This window comes from Hevea brasiliensis, chromosome 1 (assembly GCF_030052815.1).
Source record: "Hevea brasiliensis isolate MT/VB/25A 57/8 chromosome 1, ASM3005281v1, whole genome shotgun sequence".
Lineage (NCBI taxonomy): Eukaryota > Viridiplantae > Streptophyta > Magnoliopsida > Malpighiales > Euphorbiaceae > Hevea > Hevea brasiliensis.
In genome coordinates this window covers 112,996,690-113,012,527 of record NC_079493.1, presented here as the reverse complement: position 1 = coordinate 113,012,527, position 15,838 = coordinate 112,996,690, and the positions used below count along the sequence as shown (strand labels likewise).

Below are 15,838 nucleotides of genomic sequence, written 5' to 3'. Positions count from 1 at the left end.
ATTTTCATGATCTATGTAGCTGGCTTTTCTTGCTATTTCCTATTGTGCGCTTGATTTGTGGCCTCATTTGGATTGCCTTTATGGTTTTCTGGGCATGCCTATGTTTCTTTTTTGTCGTCTCTTACTCTCTTACTTTATGAGGAAGATTCTGTGGGCCTCTTTGATGCTTTTTTTTTTCCTGGCAGGTGGATGGCCTATTAAAATAACGAAACGTCATGCTCTTGAGTTTGGTTCTGATGTGTTACTGTTTTCAAAAAAACAACGTAGTATACACGGCTTTTAAATTGGATGCGCTTTGTTTAAAGGTCAGCTATTATCTGTGCTTTATAATATGATAAAACGTTGTTGTCTCTGGGGTGGATTTTGCACCATCGTTTGTATGGCTTTCCTATCATATGTGGTTGATTATCATGTGAAACGAATCCATTTTAGGCTCCTTTGGATGATGCCATTGTTATGGTCACATGTTTCATAATTGCTTAATCATGATATCTAGAAATTTGTATGTTGGCCATCTTTGCTGCATTTTTTATGCTTTCTTTAGTATGGTACAGATTTCTTTTATATTTTGTTTCTTTTCTGTCTTAGGATTAGTAGTGCTTTTTTTTTTAAAAAAAAAAAATTCTTCTATTTTCATTTGATTGTCATTTGTTTCTGTTGTGCACTATTATACATTATCTTATAAAAAAAAAAAAATTGATGGGTGATTGATTGGCTTGCTTCGATGATTCTTGGGATGCTATTCTAGTTTTTGCCATCTCGGACTTGGCCATCCATGTATTCTATTGTGTTTAGGATATATCTTTTTGCTTAAGTCAACTATTTAGACTTATATCAATGTGGTCATCAAAGATTTGATTTTCATATGTGTTTTTATATCTATTGTCAGTATTGAATATAAGTAGATTGCTTGAGTTTTGCTCGTGTTATTATGGATTTTGTGAATTTTGTGTATTAAGTTTATAATGTGCGATGCTTCTTATTTATGCTGCCAAGTGCCAACTGTTAGTAGCTAGAGAAAATTAGCCACAATTTTTGTATCTTGCATTAAATGGACTGAGGTTTCTCTTTTTGTCAGGTTGCTCCTGCATTGATTAAAGCAAAGTATGCGACCACAGTCCACAATTCCTATTCTTGATCAGCTGATCATTTGGCTTTTCCTTCAGGTTGAGCACATCCTTAGAGAGAAAATGCTTGTATGTCTGCAATTGTAGGACACATTCACAGTTTAAGCCTGGGCATGCAACAATTTTCATGCACAATTTGATCTTTTCCTCCACATGTTTGCTTAAACATTCCAAGCAAAATGGGTGACTACAGTTCCCATTGTTGATCAGCTGATCATTTTCTTTCATTTCCCTACAATTTTCACGGAACACATAAGCAATTCACTTCTTACTTTACTTCCGTATGAAGCAATGGCTCGGCACTTGGCTTAGAAGTTAGCATTTGACAAGTGAAGAGAGAGGCCTTTAGAGCCTCTTGTAACTACAATTCTTCTGCATATCTAGCATCTAACAGTAACAAAACCTTATCATCCTCATTTTTTTAAAGAAAAATGGGGTGTGGGCATCATTTAGGGGAAGAAGATCAAAGGATTAGACTATTGGCATGTTAGAAATCTTTGTGAGTTCTCTTAGTCTATCTTCTCTCTGCAAAAGGAGTAGTCTGTTAACCTGTATTTAAAAGAGACTCACCAAGAACTTAATCATGGAAGTTTCCTTCTCAATTGTCTCTGCTTGGACAACTTCTTTAAGGGGTTAAGCTTTTTTGGACTTATGGAAGAGTACTAATGATTGATTCCGCTTTTCGACAGTAGGGGCATGTGTTTTCTATTAAGCTGTTTAAGCCTTTTGTCTCTTCCCTATATTTTAAACTAATCTAGGTGAACTATGATTCTGTTCATTCTGAGGTAATGGGTTGTTTCGCTATTTTGCAATCACCACAAGTGCACGTATCGCTCACAAGTAATAAAGTGATAAGTAGAATATCGTTCCCACGAGGAATTTTGTTTAGCAAGTACCAATCTATACAGAAATTTTGACTGTCTAGGCTATCGAATACTTAGGGAATGAAGTTTGTTAACTTTAAACACTAAAATAGTAAACTTAAAACGAAATGATTTATTTGAAGCAATTCTGGAATTAAGATTTCACACTTGAATCTTACTAGGGATGTTATCTCGTTTATTTACTGTATTGAGGATCGTTTTCCTTGATGGAAATCAGTCCTAAGTTATCCTAAATCCTCTCAAGGCATCTAGGGTGTATTCTAATTAACTCGAATCCTACTTTCGTGGTGATCAAATTAATTAAAATTCTTTAAGACCTTTGACCAATTTTTAGGTTCCACAAAGGTATCAGCCTATGTCTAGGTCAGAATTCCTAGGTTCAAGATCTTGATTTTCTAATGTTAATCTTCACCTTTCAGTTCTTCAATTAACATCTACAATCATAACTAAGTGGGTACCAACACGTAGGATGCATTAAGATCGCAAGAAATTAAATCAAGAAATGAATCTCAAATCCAATAAATAAAACTCAGTGTTCATCCATAATAATAATTACAAGAGCTACTCTCCCAAATCTAGAATAAGAAAACTACTCACTTATGGTAAGTTCAGCAAATGTCATGATAAAAAGTAAAAACAATAAAAAGAGAGTTATGCAGAAGAAATAAAATAATAAAAATATGTCTAAGGAGATGAAACGAAGGAACCAAAGAGAGTTTGAAGCTTTGATCTTGTGGAGCTTCAGCTAGAAAACTTCTTTTGGTGCTGATGTGGAGCCCGACAACAGCAACCTTCAGCAGCAGTCCCGATGACAGTGACCAACCTCGCTTCCTGATGTTTTCTTTTCTATTTATATTGGTTGCTCTAGGGTTAGGTCATTTTGAGTCCAAAAGGCTTTAGGAGTCTCGTTCGAATCAGAAAATAGGAGGGGAATTCGAGTCAGAAAACAGGCTACAGCATAGTACACGGCCCGTGTGTCACTACACGGGTCCCGTAAAGTAGGGCCGTGTAACTTGCTGGAGGAGAATCGCGTGGTCTTGTTTTGGCACAGAAAGTTGCAGTGCATGCCAACTACGAGCCCGATTACGGGTCGTGTACTGTTGTTCCCATAAGGTTCTTCAAGCTTGCGCCCGGCAGATACTTACACGGGTCCCTGCAGATTACACGGGTCTACTTACACGACCCGTGTACTTGTGTTTCTCATCGATTCTCTTGGCTTTCTTCTGGCAGAGAGTTACACGGGTCTGGGGCTTGGCTTACACGACCTGTGTACTTTGTATCAGCAACAATTCTTTGTCTTTTTACCTCTCCAAGCTTTCCTTTGCACTCCCATTCTTTGGGGCTTCACCCAAACACCTGAAATAATGCAGAAAACATGGAATTAAGGGCTTGGCAACAGAATTTATGAAAACTAATGAAATCAACTACTATGCATGAAAATACTTGCCTAAATGCTATGATTTAGAATACAAATGTGCTTAAAAACATATATACAATTCAAGTGTATCAAATACCCCCAAACTCAAACTTTTGCTTGTCCTCAAGCAAAACAAAATTCTATTTTAAAACACATTTTCGGGGATACTTAGGAATACAACCATCAATTTAATAAGCATAGAATTGAACTCCTCCAACCTTCATACCAACTCCCCTCTTTCAAGGCATAAGGGTTCTAACAGTTGCCTGTTTGGAACTTCACCTCGTTTCATGGTATTTCGACTAATTATTCCTCTATACAAGACCATTAATAAGCCACAAACAACCTGTTTTATCAGGATAGAATTAAGACACACTAACTCCCCCAAATCTGCCTCTTTCGTAAGTAATTGAGATGAAGTATTTCAATTCTAACTCCATAGGCATATCTCAATTTTCTATCTCCACTAATGTAGCATGTGCTTTTTCAAAAGATCAAAAGGTCTTTAAAAGGGTTGTAATAGGGCTAGAGGGATAAACTTGGTTGCCAATGAAAGGTTTTTAGGGAATGCAAATATGAGGATAGCATGTATGCATAAAATTCAAGTATACTGAGTTCGTTTCTACATATTTTGTGTAGAGAGGAAAGGCTTTTGGCTTTTTATATTGTCAAGCATGCTTCCATGACACTTATCTTGGGACTTCTTTTCTTTTTCCTTTTTCCTTTTTGTCCTCTCCCCCAAACTCATTGCTTTTGCTGGGTTGGAAAGTCAAATTTTTCTTTGGCTTCAATTGCACACTCGCATTCTTTCTTGAGTTCCACATCCTCTCTTCATTTTCTTTATGCATTTTGCTTCCTTAAAAGGGTATGGTAGTTGTTTAGGTTAGGGACTAGGTGAATAACATGGGTAAGTAATAAATTTTAAGGGATGAACATAGGCTTCAAGTTGGCTACAAGGGATATACATTTTAATTTAGGGGTGGCTAAGGCTTAGTAAGGTTGTATCAAAGAATGCTTTAATCATCTCTTCATCAAACATATGCTAGAATTTTGCCTCAATAGGTCCGAGAGATATGTTCTAGAGCTAGTGAGGCAATTGTTGAGTTTGCTTGTGTTTCAAAATTTGTTCTCCTAATTTTACAAGTTCAATGTGATAAATTAATAGTTATGAAGAGGTTTAGCTAGTCTAGTTCCATAAAAGAGATTAGCTTCTTCACAAACATGTTAGAATCCCTTTTTGTCCATCTAGATACGTTCATTCCTCTATCCCGTGGAGTCCAATTATTAGCTTACAAAAAATTTGGTTATAGTGCTAAGTTTCACAATTTACAATCCAAAAATTTTCAAAAATTCTCGAAAATTTTGATACACAAGAATAATGTAGCTGAATTTAAACAATGCAATGATGTGCATGTAATGATATGCAAGTGCAAATGTATCCCCCCCCCCCCCCCCCCAAACTCAAAGCAGACATTGTCCTCAATTTCAATATAATGTGCAAGATCAGATCAAGCGTACAAAAATTTTAAGGAAGCATAATATTTATTAAGCATGGAAAATTTTTGAACATAAAGCAAATAAAAGAGACCTATGGTTGCAAGTTAGGACTAGGGCATGTAAGATATTACAATAAAGATCCTATCCTATAATCCTATCTCTAACAGGCCTCTAATGATGATGATGGTGATGCTGGTGATCCTTGCTCCACTTCCTCCTCATCCTCCTCATTTAGTTTGTCCATTAGAATGTCCAGCTTGTTGTGTGCTTCCTAGAGGCTGTCCTTGATAGCTCGCATCCTGCCGTATATTGTGGTCTCCATGCGCTGCAAGTATGCAAGGACCTGGTCTGTCAGTAGTGGTGTGTATGGAGGCACTCGGACAGGGGACTCTTCGAACATCCGTCCTTGCCCTTCTTCTTGAGGCTGTGAAGTCTCACCGGGTCCCTCCCTTGCCTCGTCTCTCCGAAGGATGGTGTTTCCTTCGGCATCCACCAAGTAGCATTTGTTGCCCACCTTCTTACATATCCCCATGGATATGCAGATAGTTTGATCAATTCTTGATGTTCCAGTAACAAAGCACAGTCTGTGATATCCTGGAATAAAGCCGAAGTGGAGGGCAAAGGTGGTGACAAAGCCTCCAAGCACTATGTGCCCGATAGGCTGATAGCAAAGGCGTTGGAGATGGTTACACAAGAAAAAGCCAGTGCTGCACCGCTGCCTGGTGACCATGCACCATAGGAAAAAAGGCTCACTGGCGTTGACAACGCCAAGGCTGTCGCCACGGCCCATGATGGTGTGGACGGCGAACCGATGCATGTATCGCAATGCTGGACTAGTGATGCCCGTTGATTTGGATTTACTGGAGTTGTAGGGCTCTGTGTTTGGTGTAATGGAATCCCAAAAGTTGATGTTGTTGTACAGCATGCGGTTCCTTGGGATTTCTTAGTGGCCGGTACTGTCAAAACTGACGATGGCATTGAACTCGTCCATATTCATTACTTGGTCTACACCAAGTAGGCAAAACTCAATTCTGCCCTTGTCTTCCCTGTCGGTGAGCCATAAGTTGGCCTTGAAGCTACCAAAAAATTCCAGCGTTGTGTCTTTGTAAGCCGAAAATTGGAGTTGGGCGAACCTTGTCCACCCAATGCTGTCAAGTAGCCCATTGATTTCTTCTTGCAACCCGATTTGCTCTAAAAGCGGAAAATCTATGTATTTGGTGGAGGATATTTTTCGGGCATGAAGTCGGGTGCACATTGCTTTGTGGGCATCATCTCGAAATCCCCAAGGAATAGAGATTTCGGGTTGTGGAGCGGGTTGTGGCTGTGGTTGCGGTGGAGGAGGGGCTTGTTGAGATGGTTGGGGAGTGGCTACCCTCGTTCTTGGGCGTTGGGTTGGAGGCTAGGGTGGAAAAGGTGAGGATTCTCCTCTTTGTCTTGAAGAAGAGCCGATCCTCCTTGCAGATCTCTTCGCAGGAGCCATAGGTGTGTTCTTGGGAAGGAGAAGAATATGATTTTGGTGAAGGGAGATGAGATTTGAGAGGTTTTTATAGGCTAGAAAGGGAATAGATGAAGGGTTTTGTGTTTATGAAGGGTTTTAATGCTAGGGGTGTATTTAAAGAGTCGTTAAGACTCTTCGTTTCGCGCGTTTCGCGCTCCAAGAGTCGCGTCTGCGACGAAATACACAGGTCGTGTATCACTACACGGGTCTCAACATGTAGGGCCGTGTAAATTTCTGCCTAAAATTTTCGAAATCTGTCGCAGTACACGACCCTTGTAAATCAGCTATGGGACCCGCATAACTTCTTGTCTCTCGAGTTACTTTACTGGATATGTTACACGGCCCATGTAAAATTCAAGGAGCCCCGTGTAACCTTCTGTCTCTAGTTATTCTGCTAGAGACATTACACGGTCTGTGTAATTTGGGATATGAACCCGTGTAAATTTCTGTCTCCCGAAGGGTCGAGATTGCATGAAATTTATGGATTTCCAGAAAGTTACACGAGGCGTGTACTATCAGTACACGACCCGTGTAATTTTCTGATTTTTCAAATCTTTGGCAGATGAAAAATTTTATCATCATAACACATGAAATGGATGCAAAGATTAACAATAGAGTTACTTCCCCGGTTTTGTTCAATTTTCCCTTTTGTGGTTTTGACTTGGTGATTCCCTTCCTCTCTTAATCTCATTCCCCTTTTCAAAAATCCTACAAAATGAAATGCTAATGAGTATGAAACAAAAATTCAATATTGAAGAAAAAAAAGAGAAGAAAAGTTCAAAAAAATTTTGGGTTGCCTCCTAAAAAGCACTTATTTATAGTCTTTAGCTGGACTTTGCTTGTTTATGGTCTGTCAGTAGGAGGGTTGAGAGTGCAATTTACTCCCATTTCTATGGGTTCTCCCTGAAAGTAAGACTTCAGCCTCTGCCCATTAACCTTGAATGCGCCTGAGGTTTCGCTCCATACCTCTACTGCTCAATGTGGGAAGACTTGGTTGACCTTGAAAGGTACGGACCATCTTGATTTCAGCTTCCCTGGAAAGAGTTTCAATCTAGAGTTGAATAAGAGGACAAGATCTCCTTCTTTTATTTCTTTCCTTGCTATGCGCCTGTCATGCCATTTTTTGGTTTTATCCTTAAAGATTTTGGCATTTTTGTATGCATCTTATCGGATTTCTTCCAACTCATTCAGTTGTAAGAGCCTTTTCTCACCAGCAGCTTTGAGGTCAAAGTTTAGTACCTGAATTGCCCAGTAGGCCTTATGCTCAAGTTCAATAAGGAGATGGCATGATTCTCCATAAACCAGTCGGAAGGGTGTTGTGCCAATTGGGGTTTTATATGCAGTGTGGTATGCCCATAGTGCATCATCTAGCTTCATGCACCAGTCCTTCCTGGATCATTTCTGATTTTCTCTAGAATGCCTTGGTTCCTGTTTGATATTTTTACTTGACCGCTGGTTTGAGGATGATAAGGTGTGGCCACCTTGTGAGTTACTCCATACTTTTTCAGTAGTGTTTCGAATTATTGGTTGCAGAAGTGGCTTCCTCCATCACTGATTATTGCTCGTGTTGTGTCAAATCTTGTGAAGATGTTCTTCTTAAGGAACTTGGTGACCACTCTAGCATCGTTGGTTGGTGTTGCAATAGCTTCTACCCATTTTGACACATAATCAACTCCAACCAGAATATACTTGTTTCCATGGGAAGAGGGGAATGGGCCCATGAAGTCTATTCCCCATACATTAAACAATTCTATCTCAAGTATACCATGCAGTGGCATTTCATTCCTTCTTGAACTGTTACCTGTTCTTTGGCATTGATCACAAGCTAGCACAAAGGATCTCACATCCTTAAATAAATGTGGCCAGTAAAACCTGCTTGTAAAATCTTGGCTGTGGTCTTTGAAGTGCCTAAATGTCCTCCATATAGTGATGAATGGCAATGATAAATGATACTTTCCGTATGTTCCTTTGGTATGCACCTTCTTATCAGCCCATCATTACATCTCTTGTACAGTAGGGGTTCCTCCCATAAGTAATATCTCACATCATGTAGGAATTTCTTCCTTTGCTGATAAGTCATGTTTGGAGGCAGTACCCTGCATACAAGAAAATTAACAAAGTCAGTGTACCATGGAGCTTTGGAGAATGCAAGTAATTGCTCATTAGGAAATGAATTATCAATTGGCAAATCTTCGAAGTCCTCTGTGTACTCCAATTTTAGTCTGGAAAGATGGTCAGCTACTACATTTTCGGATCCCTTTTTGTCCTTGATTTCAAGGTCAAATTCTTGCAGGAGTAGAATCCATCGAATCAGTCTTAGTTTTGCTTCCTTTTTGTTCATAAGGTACCGGATTACAGCATGATCTGTGAATACAATGACTTTTGACCCGATGAGGTAAGATCTGAATTTATCCATTGCAAATACCACTGCTAGGAATTCCTTCTCTTTGGTAGCATAATTGATTTGTGCATCATTGAGTGTCTTGCTAGCATAATAAATAGCATGGAGCTTTTTATCTTTTCTTTGCCCGAGCACTGCTCCAACTGCAAAGTCACTCGCGTCGCACATCACCTTGAATGGTAGCTCCCAATTCGGTGGCTGCATTATTGGTGCTGATATCAGGGCCTCTTTGATTCTATTAAAGGAGACAAGATAATTTTCATCAAAATCAAAGGGAACATCTTGACTTAATAAGTTAGTAAGTGGCTTAGCTATTTTGGAAAAGTCTTTGATGAATCTTCTGTAGAATCCTGCATGTCCCAAAAAGCTTCGCACTCCCTTGATTGATGTTGGGGGTTGCATATTTTCAATGATTTCAATTTTTGCCTTATCAACTTCAATTCCTCTTTCTGATATCAAATGTCCCAGAACTATGCCTTCCCTTACCATGAAATGGCATTTTTCCCAATTTAGGACCAGGTTTGATTCTTCACATCTTTGTAACACCTTAGATAAATTAGCTAGGCAATCATCAAAAGTGGTTCCATAGACAGAATAATCATCCATAAAACCTTCCATGATATCTTCAATATAATCAGAAAAGATAGCCATCATGCATCTTTAAAAGGTAGCAGGGGCATTACAAAGACCAAAAGACATTCTCCTATATACAAATGTTCCATAGGGACAAGTGAATGTTGTCTTTTCTTGGTCTTCTAGGTGAATAGGAATTTGAAAGAATCCCGAATACCCATCTAGGTAACAGAAATAAGAGTGTTTCGCTAATCTTTCTAACATTTGGTCAATGAAGGGGAGGGGGAAATGGTCTTTTCTGGTGGCACTGTTCAATTTTCTATAATCTATGCACATTCGCCAACCAGTGACTACTCTAGTAGGAATTAGTTCATTGCTTGCATTTTGGATAACAGTTGTCCCACATTTCTTAAGAACTGCATGTACTGGACTAACCCATTTACTATCAGAAATTGGGTATATGATACCTGCATCTAATAGTTTTAAAATTTCTTTCTTAACTACTTCTATCATGTTTGGGTTAAGTCTTCTTTGGTATTTGATTGTGGGTTTACTGTTTTCTTCCATGGGTATCCTATGCATGCAAATCGAAGGGTTGATCCCCTTCAAGTCTTCTTTTTTATACCCTAATGCTTTGCTATGGATCCTAAGTTCTCTTAACAATTTTTCCTCTTCTAACTAGACAGGCTAGCATTGATTATAACAGGATAATTAGACTTTGAGTCCAGGAATGCGTACCTTAGTGAAGATGGGAGAGGTTTAAGCTCTACCTGTGTGGAGTTTACTTGGAGCTGACCTTTGGTTTGTTCCTCCTTCAACTTCTCTATCTCGGAAGCCTTAGCTAAGGGTAGGGGAGGAGGAGCTGCCAACTGTTGTGCACATGCTGCTATTTCTGTATTTTCATCATCCACTGTGTGGCTATGCACAATACATGCTTCAAGAGGATCTTTAGGATGTGTCTTATAAAATTCCTTTTTAACTTGTTCGTCAATTATGTCAACCTTGAAGCATTCATCAGGTTCAAATTTGTGTTTCATTGTGTCGAACAAGTTGAACTCCACTTCTTCTTCTTCTACCTTGAGGGTTAATCATCCATTTTTGACGTCTATGATGGCTCCAGCGATGGCAAAGAATGGTCTTCCCAAGATGATAGGAATTTGGACATCTTCTTCCCCTCAAGGACAACAAAGTCCACTGGAATGAAGAATTTGCCCACTTTGATAGGGATGTTCTCAAGTATCCCTACAGGATATTTAATGGATAGATCAGCCAATTGCAATGAGATTGTTGTGGGTTTCAATTCCCCGATCTCTAGCTTTTTGCATATTGATAGAGGCATTAGACTGATGCTTGCCCCAAGATCGCAGAGGGCCTTGCCTATTTTCTTGTTACCAATGATACAGGGTATGGAGAAGCTTCTTGGATCCTTCAACTTTGGAGGCAGTTTGTTTTGCAGAATGGCACTCCATTCCTCTTTTAGAGCTACTGTTCTATAGTCTTCTAGCTTCCTTTTCTTTGACAGAATTTCCTTAAGAAATTTGGCATAAGATGGCATCTGAGAAAGTGCTTCAGTGAAGGGGATGTTAATGTAAAGTTTCTGTAAAACTTCCAAAAACTTCCCAAGCGCTTGTCGATTTGGCTTTACAAATCTCTGAGGAAAAGGTAGGGGAGGCTGGTATGGTTCTGGTAATTTCTTTGTCTTCCTTGCTTCCTCTTCCTGATCTTTCTTAGCTTCTTTCTCCTTTTTCTTTGCTTGGTCTTTAGATTTTCCTATGGTTTCCTCAGTCGATTCTACCTCTGGTTGTACTAAAGTTCTCCCACTCCTCAGTGCAACTGCTTTGCAATGCTCCCTTGGGTTCATTTCTGGTTGACTGGGCAATTTGCCAGCAGCCTTACTTGAAGAACTTGCTTGCTGAGCTATTTGATTCTCTAGCATCTTGTTATGGGTAGCAAGTTGGTCCACTCTGGAAGTCAGCTCTTTAATCAATTCAGTTTGTTGTTGTTGAACTGCTAAGAATCCTTCCATCATGGTTTCCATGGTCATTTTCGGTTCAGGTTGTTGAGGTTGGAGAGGTAGTGATGGCTGTGCAAAGTTCTAACCTCTGTTCTGAAATTCAGGGGGTGCTGGTGGTTTGTACCCTTGTTGCTTGTTTATTGGCTGGTTCTGCTGATTGGACCATGAGAAATTTGGGTGGTTCCTCCATCTAGGGTTGTAAGTATTTGAATACGGATTGTTTGGCTGCCTCTGGTTGAAGTTTCCTCCATTATTCACATAGTTCATCTGTTCTGTAGGTTCATTAAAATTGCTGTATTCTGAATTCATGTATCCTCCTTCATAGCTGCCCTCATGTTGACTATTTGTACCAACTGCGTTGGCTTGCATTCTTTCGAGTTTCTTTGTGAGCTGATCAAACTGGGCATTTATCATGCTTAGGGAATCTACTTCGGGACCCTATGATTCTTCTTGCATTTCCTCTTTCATTTGACCACTCATAATTATGGTATGTAACCCTTTTTAGAAGTTCAAGTGCTTGTGGCACTGTTTTCTCCATTAGATCACCCTCTGCAGCTGAATCAACTATGCTCCTTATAGAGAGAAGTAATCCATTATAGAAATTTTGCACCAATAGCCAATCTTCTATGCCATGGTGTGGACATTCCCTCTGCAGGTCTTTATATCTTTCTCATGCGTCATAGAGTGATTCTCCTTCCTTTCGTCTGAAGGTGTTGAGCTCAAGCCTCAGCTTTGCAGTTTTTGCAGGTGGGAAATACCTTGCTAGAAAAGCTTGAGAGAGGTTTTCCCAGGTAGTGAATGTTCCAGTCAGTTGAGAAAGTAACCAATTCCTTGCTCTGTACCGAAGGGAGAATGGGAATGCTCTGAGTCTTATTGCTTGATCAGACACTCCATTCATCTTGAATGTATCACATAGGGCAAGAAAGCACTGGAGGTGATAGTGTGGGTCCTCTGTTGGTGAACCTGCAAACTGGGTTTGTTGAATCATTTGGAGCCATACTGGTTTTAATTCAAAGTTGTTGGCTTTCACTGTGGGTCTAGTGACACTGGGCTGAAATCCTTGGAGAGATGGAGCTCCATAATCTCTCAAGAGTCTTGGTCTGTCATTATTATCGGCTATGGTTGGGATTTCAGGATCTCCTTGACCGTGCTCTTGATGTTTTCTTTCGCTCCTGATAGCTTTCAGAGTTCTGTCTATTTCTGGATCACAGTCCAAAATTTCTTCTGCATTTGTTCTGGTCATATACCAGATCGGGCACCTGAGAGAAAAGAAAAGAAATACAACCAGTAAAATAAAATTAAATAATAAATATAATTGCCTAAATCAGCTAAATTGCCTATCGCTTGATATTACTAAAACCAAAAATTCCCCGGCAACGGCGCCAAAAACTTGTTTCGCTATTTTGCAATCACCGCAAGTGCACGTATCGCTAACAAGTAATAAAGTGATAAGTAGAGTATCATTCCCACGAGGAATTTTGTTTAGCAAGTATCAATCTATACAGAAATCTTGACTGTCTAGGCTATCGAATACTTAGGGAATGAAGTTTGTTAACTTTAAACACTAAAATGGTAAACTTAAAACGAAATGATTTATTTGAAGCAATTCTGGAATTAAGATTTCACACTTGAATCTTACTAGGGATGTTATCTCGTTTATTTACTGAATTGATGATCGTTTTCCTTGATGGAAATCAGTCTTAAGTTATCCTAAATCCTCTCTCAAGGCATCTAGGGTGTATTCTAATTAACTCGAACCCTACTTTCGTGGTGATCAAATTAATTAAAATCCTTTAAGACCTTTAACCAATTTTTAGGTTCCACAAAGATATCAGCCTATATCTAGGTCAGAATTCTTAAGTTTAAGATCTTGATTTTCTAATGTTAATCTTCACATTTCAGTCCTTCAATTAACATCTACAATCATAACTAAGTGGGTACCAACACGTAGCATGCATTAAGATCGCAAGAAATTAAATGAAGAAACGAATCTCAAATCCAATAAATAAAACTCAGTATTCATCCATAATAATAATTACAAGAGCTACTCTCCCAAATCCAGAATAAGAAAACTACTCACTCATGGTGAGTTCAGCAAATGTCATGATAAAAAGTAAAAACAATAAAAAGAGAGTTATGCAGAAGAAATAAAATAATAAAAATTTGTCTAAGGAGATGAAACGAAGGAACCAAAGAGAGTTTGCAGCTTTGATCTTGTGGAGCTTTAGCTGGAAAACCTCTTTTGATACTGATGTAGAGGCCGATAACAGTAATCTTCAGCAACAGTCCCGATGACAGTGACCGACCTCGCTTCCTGATGTTTTCTTTTCTATTTATATTGATTGTTCTAGGGTTAGGTCATTTTGAGTCCAAAAGGTTTTAGCAGTCTCGTTCGAATCAGAAAACAGGAGGGGAATTCGAGTCAGAAAACAGGCTGCAGCATAGTACACGGCCCGTGTGTCACTACACGGGTCCCGCAAAGTAGGGCCATGTAACTTGCAAGAGGAGAATCCCGTGGTCTTGTTTTGGCACAGAAAGTTACACGGCCCGTGTGCCAACTACACGGCCTGATTACACGGGCCGTGTACTGTTGTTCCCATGAGGTTCTTCAAGCTTGCGCCTGGCAAAGACTTACATTGGTCCCTGCAGATTACACGGGTCTACTTACATGACCCGTGTACTTGTGTTTCTCATCGATTCTCTTGGCTTTCTTCTGGCAGAGAGTTACACAGGTCTGGGGCTTGGTTTACACGACCCGTGTACTTTGTATCAATAGCAATTCTTTGTCTTTTTACCTCTCCAAGCTTTCCTTTGCACTCCCATCCTTTGGGGCTTCACCCAAACACCTCAAATAATGCAGAAAATATGGAATTAAGGGCTTGGCAACATAATTTATGAAAACTAATGAAATCAACTACTATGCATAAAAATACTTGCCTAAATGCTATGATTTAGAATACAAATGTGCTTAAAAACATCTATACAATTCAAGTGTATCATGGGTTTTGTATTTCATTAAGCAATTTAATTCTTCTATTTATTCAATTTTTATGCGTGATGAAAATTAAGGTTGGCCGGTGCAATAAAATGGATTTAACCAATGAATTTTAGTTTTATAGTACTGGTCTAACAGTTGGCTTTATTTCTGATGGTTTCTCATTGCTACCAAGCATCATTAACTTTTGATTTCTCAGATTTATATAGGATTTGTAGGAAGGAATATTTAGATGACTGCATTTAATATCCTAGGTGCTATCATTAAGCCTGTGATTTGGTTTTGATTTGCTTGGTTTTGATTTGCTTGCAAGATTAGCAGAAATTTCTCTATGTTGCATTAAATAAAATTTTGCCTTTTTTCTTTTACTTAAATTTACTTCTATTATGTACTGCTATTTGGAAGAAAGCAGGAGTTAAATTAAGTTTCACTCTGTGCCTTTGGGTCACTTCTCATTAACTGCTAGTAGCTCTAGATTTTTTTTCCCCCAAATTATTATTGTGAAATGCCTTATTCTTGGTTTATCTGCCTATTTTTGTGGAAATTTACTCTTCTAATGTGGATTTTATAGGCCTTTTAATTGTGAGAAGAGGGGTTCTATTTAAAGGCTTGTGGGTTGATCAAGTGTAAGAGGTCTTCCTGTTCAAGCTCTAGTCAGTACTTACAAAGTTTGAAGAATAAAAATAACTTAACATTTGTGTCCAATGAGCCACTTAAAAATAGGCGGAAGGACCATGATGAAGCCGAGATTGAACGCAGATAGGAGATGAAGCCCAAAAGCAGTGGAGTGAACAAGAATCTTGTTGATTTCCAGTTATGCCAGATCAAAGTTCTGATAACATCTGTAGACTAGTAGTTTAAGTCACTTTGATGTCAAAGAATTGCTGATCACCATGAAATTAGATTGAATTACTGATCAGTTTGATGTTTCTTACATAGGTGTTATACATTTAAGACATTTTCTTTGATTTCTATTTCTATGTGCCTGTAGAAGATTAGTGTCTCATTGTTTTTACTTAATTTGAACACCATATATAAAGCACTTTGAGTTAATATGGCTTTAAAGCCTCCAAATCCTTTACAATGTTCTTTTATGTTTATAGCATTTACACAATATTGTCCCTTAGAGAAGAGGTGAATTGGACATTTTATATTTTTCAACTCATGCTTGAAGCTTAATGAAAAATCAAAACTTGATACTTTTAAGTGTGTATTTGAATGAGGCCACTGTCCCCAACTTTTAAGTGTGTATTTAATGGTAAACCAAATTATTATAACCTTTAACTTACTAATAATGAATTTAGATAAAATAATTACTCTATTAATAAAAATATATTGACTCTAATCCAGACTCTGAAATACTGGCGCCCTGAATCATATCTATGGTTGGAGCTAGGGGTAAACATTATTCGATTTAAACTGAATAAATTAA

General features: G+C 38.7%; 1 long non-coding RNA gene across 1 annotated transcript; it reads left to right on the top strand.

The window, feature by feature from the left end:
• Nucleotides 1-1,624: 1,624 nt before the first annotated feature.
• Nucleotides 1,625-15,392, top strand: LOC131180176 (uncharacterized). Its single transcript, XR_009149010.1, has 2 exons — nt 1,625-1,912; nt 14,978-15,392. It is a non-coding gene; the product is annotated as an uncharacterized LOC131180176 (long non-coding RNA).
• The last annotated feature ends 446 nt before the right edge of the window (nt 15,393-15,838 follow it).